Genomic DNA, 6,755 nt, shown 5'->3' with positions numbered 1-6,755 from the left:
TTTCCCAGTGTCATACCTTATAACTACCTCTCTTGGGAATTCTCATGGTGGATCCCAAAATGAATAAATCCCTCAGAGTGTCCTAAAGCAAAAGTAGCACGCTGGAGCTCCTCACACTCCCAGGAGGGCAGCACAGCGTGCACCGAGTCTGCAACAAATTCTGCTCAGTGAGGGTCTGCAAACAAAGTTTCAAGTGATGAATTGAACTCATTTTCAAGGGACGCTTTATAAGCACAGAAGCACAACAAAGAACAAGCAGAAACAATCCTTACAAACACCAGCAAGTTTTATTTAGCATGTATGCGACTGATTGCCACCCTATGGCTTCTCCCTTGGTTTGTCTGTAGGTTCAGGAGGATGATAATGCACACTCTGCCTTCCCTGAACCCCCCAGCAGCCGAGCGCTGCTCAGCGCGTTCAGACCATCGGGAACTGGGTCACGCACACCCGGATGGGCCGGAGCTGCTCTGCTGGAGACTGGGGAGACGAGAGCAGGGAGGCGCTGGCCCAGGCGTCGTCCCAGTTCTATTGCTGTGTGACGAGAAGGAGTTTGCTCCCAACAGCTGCAGCAACCCTCAGCTCGCTCCCGTGCTGAGTATCAATGGCACACAGAGGGCAGCCTGAGGAAATAATGGGCTGGGCTCTAAGGGGCTGGGACAGGCTCTGATTTTTTGTTTTGTATTTGCATGATCATCGGTACAACAGGGCTCTGATGGATGACTCGGCAGCACGCAATTAAAAACTCCTCCGTAGGATGACATGGACTTGTAGGAAAAGACAAAAGCCTATCACCCTTCTGAAATCTCCTTTGAATCCCAAGCACGTGGATTGTCACTGTACTGCAGCTTCCAGGTTTTCAAAGCAGCTTACTTCTGAAGGCCAGGAAACATTTATTCCTACAGAAACAATGGGCAGCACCCGGGCTAATCTAAGCACTCCTGTTTGATAGGGGATCTGCCAGTGTGCCAGTCCAGCCTAAGGTGTGCTTTATTTCAGTCTAACGTCCCCACAAAATTCTCCTCATAACCCCCAACCCTGAAATCTTATTTTTCCCTAAAGCTTCTCATCATTAGCAAATTCAAAGTAACATGGTTTTTTTACAACATTCAAAAATGTCATGCTGGACTGAACTAGAGAGTAATTTTCCAATATAAGCTTAGCAAAGTTTGAATTGACTTGTCCAGACCAAAAACCTACAAGTGAACACCTACACCTGCCTAAAAAGACCTAACGAGCCCCTGGCAGCCACCGGCATCAAAGCACAGGGGATGTTTCTAATCCAGGCTAAGGAGAACAATATCACCTTTTGTTCTCTCCAGTTTGTTTCCTCTGCAGTCCTATTTGCTCCTTATGATTTTTACACTCTCTGTATCTTCTCGGGCAGCGCTGAGTCTGACGACCAGGATACGAGAGTCCTTCCCTGCCCTACGGAGAGAACCAGGAAAAAAAGTTACAAAAAGAACAGGGCAGTTTGAAGTTAATACTTCCGACGAGAAGCAGCACCTGACAAACAGAGTGAACAAAGCGTGATACCTCCCTGGGGACAGAAGACTTACAAACTCTCCGGGATTTACAATTCCAGTAACCAAGCCCTTCAGCACAGCAGCCAAGTGTCCCATTAGGTGGTGCTGCACCAAGGAATGATCCGAGAGGTTCCAAAGAGTGAAATGCACATTATTTTGCAAAGACATAAAATCTTGCAAAATAACAAAACTACAATAGATCTAAACTACAGGGCAAGAGTACAAGTGTTAACTTGAGGAGCTGGAACCATCCAGGTGAGCAACTGCTACCTGGATCCTCAACAGAGTTTGAGGAACCCTCCAGGATACAGAAGGGTTTTCCCCAGAAATGTCACAGGCCGAGTTTTGACAGAAGTACACTTGCCAGATGCTCAGAAACGTCACCCATCCTCCTCCGGGTGTCCTGAGAGAGCTGCGAATGGCTCTCACGTGGTTTGAGCTGGTTCTGTAAGGGCTCAGGGTGAATTTCACCAGATGCAGCCAAACTGGGCAACACCCAGTGGGACAGAAGGAACCCAAAGCTTGTTTTACCCAAAGCTTGGGTAAGCAGAGCTCCAGCAAATACTGAGGAAACGGACAGAACAGGGTAACAAATAAAAAACATACCTTTTTTTTTTTTATCTTGCCTTTTTTTTTTATGTAGGTGAACAAAACAATTAAGGAGAAGGTGAAAAACTCACCATGACTGAACATTTCATCATCTGTAAGCTGACCATCCTTAGCACAGAGGACTCCAAATTTAAAATTCACCGATCCCTGGGACATAAAACCAAATATTATTTGGTAAACAGTCAAACAGAAGATGTAAAAATTTGTTTCCTCTAAGGACTTTCAAGTATGTGTGTATCTTTGTATACATTCTACACATTAGAACATCTCATACCACCTCCTAATACATAATCATTTACCTTTACATTTTGATAGTATAGCATAAAATTATTTCCTTAAATTGGTGATCTATTATTATTAAGTTGGTGCTTTAAGCTATTTTTGCTGTCATGTTCAAAAAAACATTAATTCTTTTGACTGTAATGAGCAATTGATTTCCAAGCCATCATAAGCCCTTTAAAATACAAAGCTGCATTCACCGGACGGGTCTGTGAGCAAGAAGTAGTCAGGCTTGTACTCACCTCTTGCTCTTCCAGAACCAATAAATCCTGTCAGCAAAACCAGCATCTTTAGCCCCCTCCTATTAAAGATTCTACAAGGATGATGGTTTTATTTGTGTTTCAAAGTTTGGATTTGAAATGGCCAGTTCAATGGATAAAGAGACAGTTTAAGCAGTATCACATTATAGTTACTACTATTATTATCTGCTGCTGGAAGAGACAAACCAGTGGTATCTATACTTAATTACTTCTGTTTCCAGAAAATAATAAAGAAAAAGAACCAAACAAAAAAAAGTCCCTTCCTACCTTTTGTATCTCAGGATGAAAAATGTCTCTTGGGCTCTTCTCCAGTTTCTCCAGACTCCTGGCACTGAAATGCAAAGGAACGAGTGCTTTAGAGGAGGGCAAGTGCACATTCCAACCCCGAACCACCAACCGATTGCAGTTACAGCGCTTACAAAATGAATCGTTCCCAGAGCCTCTGGGAAATGGAACGATTGGTGCAACTGCCATTTCTTCCCCAAAATACTGACTTCCAACACTTCCTAAACTTAGTTTGCATTTTAAAAACAGAAATTAGGGAGACTCAGGGTGGAGATCAGGTTGAAATTGATTTCCTTCTAAAGCACAGGGCTCTGTTCCATCACCCTTCACTTTGGCTCCACACAGAATCAAGGGGAGCATTTTAGGAGGGCTCAAGAACCAATTCTATTTCTCTCTTTTTCTAGTTCTCTGTCTTCCTAAATAATTCAAGGCAAGTCAAATGAAAAATGACAAGTTCAGCATCAAATCCACACTTTTCCCCTTTGTCTGCTCAAGAACAGGCTTTAAAACCACTTCTTGCTGCCTTCAACGATTAAGACTTGCAAAACCATTTTTACATGTTTTATAGGTTTATCATAAAAACCACAGAATGCAAGCTCTGAATTACAGGAAAAGGTACACAGGCAAATATCTAAACTGATGGCTTATTTGTCAATCCGTACTTAATAGAGATTGCACTGAGAATGGTTTTGTGGGACTCTAAGGGAGACAGATTTTCTGAGTACCCTGTAAACAAGAAAAGCTGGGATATATTACAGGACATACCCACTTTTTCTGCATATTCAAATAGGATTATCAATAAAAACATGTCAGTTAAAAAAGAAGGAAGAAAACCAAGGTAATTTTATTTAGCTATATTTACTGCCGATTTAGAGAGAAAAAAAAAGTCACAGGTGCTGCAAAGAAAAAAAAAGTGAACCATAAATGCCTACAGTAGAACTTTAAACCAATTGCTTGGATAAAAGCATCTCATGGAACATGAAGTAGAAAAAAAAGCGAAACCAGTATCAGACCTGCCTGTTTTCTTACCATTGCACAAGAAAATCCGACAAGCGGTATAAAGTCACTGCCTAAAACCGATCCTAGGATGTAACCAAGAACAATTGAGGCATTTGCTAATCTAAACGGAAACCTTTTCCGGACCCTAGTGTCAAATCACACGTTTTGTCTTGCAGCAGCTCGAGGCTGGAGAGCATTTCCCCTGGGGGTCGGGAGGGTAGGGGCACCAGGGGCTGAGTTTGCGGATCGCACCTGTGCCAGCAGAAGGATCCAGCCCGGCGCTCCTTGCGCTCGCCATTCTCCGGGCCATCGCTGTGTTTTACTGCTCAGCGATGCCGCTCCATCTGTTTGCGTGGAAGAAAGAGCCACGAGCACTGAGGCACTCAGCAGCCGTGTCATTCCAGCCGCTCGTCCGCCCCGGCCCGCAGCAGCGGCAGCAGCCCGAGGGACACGGCTGCAGCTCGGCGGCTCCCGCGCCTCCGCCCGCCGCCGCACAGTGACCGCGGCAGCGCCCGGCGCCGCTCGCCCGGGGCGGCTCCTGCAGCTCCCGGCCCGCGGCAGCAAAGCACCGCCTGGCGCTCCGCCATCGGCGGGCTGCAGCGCGCCCCGCCCGAGCTGAGCCCTCGCCACCGGGACCGCTGAGCGAGGCCGAGGCACCGGGCGGACGCCCCTTCCGCGCCGCTCGGCTCCGTGCGGGCGGCCGGACGGGGGCTTCGCCCCTCCAGCGTCGCTGCCGCGGCTCCGTCCCGCGCGGGAGAGGCGCCGGGAGCCCCCCGCGCCCAGCCCGCTCCCCCGGCGCGCGGCCGCCTCGGGCCGCCAGCCATTCATATGGCGCGTCGGCCGTTGCGTCAGACGCCGCGCTTTACGGCCGCAGGGCCTGCCGGGAGTTGTAGTCTCGGACTGACAGCCACCGCTCCGTTTTCCGCCACCGGGAGCTGCGCTCCCGCCGGGGGTTCAAACGGCTCCTTCGCTCCTGGGCGCGGAAGCACCTTAGGCAGCACCGCCCCTCCCGAATGTCCTTTCTTTTCCACTCCAACTCTTTTTTCTTTTTTCACTCTGTTTTTCACCCCCTTTTCCACTCACACTCTTCCTTTTTCACTCTCACCCTTTTCCTTTTTCACTTTTCTTTCTTCTTTTCCTTTCCTTTTCCTTCCCTTCCCCTTTTCTTTCCCCTTTCCTTTCCTTTCCTCTTTCCTTTCCCTTCCCCTTTTCTTTCCTTTCCTCTTTCCTTTCCCTCCCCCTTTTCTTTCCTTTCCTCTTTCCTTTCCTTTCCCCTTTCTTTTCCTCTTTCCTTTCCCTTTCCTTTCCTCTTTCCTTTCCCTTCTCCTTTTCCTTTCCCTTCTCCTTTTCCTTTCCCTTTCCCTTTCCTTTCCTTTCCTTTCCTTTCCTTTCCTTTCCTTTCCTTTCCTTTCCTTTCCTTCTAATCTTGGCTTTGCATTTTAGCTTTAGAATAAAAAAGCAGCAGTAGAAACGTTCAGGCTTCCTAGGAGTGCAAAAAACCCCAAAACTATAATTATTTTAGGAAAACTATTTCCTCCCTGGGAGCCTGAAATTTTCTACAGCTGCACGTGACATAGAGCTTTTATTCCTTCTTATAAATGGTCTGTACTTTATACTTTATACAGCGCCCCCTGCCGTCTGCACCGGCGCACTGCAGGCAGAGTGCCGCCTAATGACGTCACCTCGTCGACACGGCGCCCCGCCCCAGCCACGCCCCCAGCGCCCCAGGAAAGACCCCAAGGCGTAGCCGTTTTGCCAGCTGCCTGATCAAAATGCCGACACCCACCTCGAGCCCTAGAAACGATTTCCCGCAACGCCGAACCCTGCAGGCGAACCGGAATGCCATCACTGCAATTGAAACGCCACAGAAAATCTCGTCGGGGCCGCGCCGGCGTCGCTGTTCCGTGCAGGCATTTCGGATAGACCGCCGGGGGTCCTCCATTTTCCCGCTCTTTTGGCCGCCATTTTGAGAAGGTCAAACGAAGTCCCCCCCCACGCGCCACTCCCAATAGGGCTGTGGCCTCTCGGCTGCCTGTCGGTGAAGGGCTGCAGTACCGCGCTCTGCCCACAAGGCGGCAGCACTGGCGCCCACCCCAAAAGAACAGGGGCGATCCCCCCCAAAAACTCCCCTAAAAATAAATGCCAAAAACCTGCCTCTTACCCAACAAGAACCAAACAAGCCCCCTTTCTTTAAAACCATCTTTAAATAAATTTTATATTTATAGTTTATTTATATTCACATGCATATTTATACCGGACATTGATGTGTTATGTCATTTATACAATGTATTATGTCTATTCCTATTATCTGTATTTATTTATATTTTGTGGTTTTATAAATATCATTATATATTGATTGTATATTTCTAGATTTAGATTTAGATTTCTATCATACTTTTGTTATTCCAAATAAAAATCCCGTCTCTAACCAAACAAATACCAAAAATCCCTTCTTTTAAACTATATTGAAATATTTTTATATTTATAGCTTGCATAATTATATTCACATTTATATTCACAGTTTACACTGATGCATTATATTAATAATTATATATAATAATTATAATCTTCACATAATATAAATTATTATTTTTATTATGTACCATATCTACTGCTACAACTTATTTTTTCTAATATTTTCAATTTTTATATAAATCTTCATGTATTCATGAGATATTTTTACACTTAGATTTCTACCTTTATATTATTTGTATTTGTAGTTTTTATAATAAAACCCCTGCTTTTGCCAAATAATAAACAAAACCATCCTTTATTTTAAACTACTTTAAAAAATATTGTT

General features: G+C 45.7%; 1 long non-coding RNA gene across 2 annotated transcripts; it reads right to left on the bottom strand.

Annotated features, from left to right (window-relative positions):
- Positions 1 to 268: 268 nt before the first annotated feature.
- Positions 269 to 6,552, bottom strand: LOC136555336 (uncharacterized). 2 transcript variants are annotated; one of them, XR_010783474.1, is made up of 5 exons: positions 5,742 to 6,552; positions 4,208 to 4,299; positions 2,939 to 3,002; positions 2,204 to 2,279; positions 269 to 1,425 (listed from the first exon to the last, which is right to left on the bottom strand). It is a non-coding gene; the product is annotated as an uncharacterized lncRNA (long non-coding RNA). The 2 variants fall into 2 exon arrangements; XR_010783473.1 differs by lacking the exon at positions 5,742 to 6,552 and having other exon boundaries at positions 4,208 to 4,415.
- Between the last annotated feature and the right edge of the window lie 203 nt (positions 6,553 to 6,755).

The sequence above is a fragment of the Molothrus aeneus genome, chromosome 4, assembly GCF_037042795.1.
Source record: "Molothrus aeneus isolate 106 chromosome 4, BPBGC_Maene_1.0, whole genome shotgun sequence".
Lineage (NCBI taxonomy): Eukaryota > Metazoa > Chordata > Aves > Passeriformes > Icteridae > Molothrus > Molothrus aeneus.
This window is presented reverse-complemented; position numbering and strand designations above follow the sequence as displayed.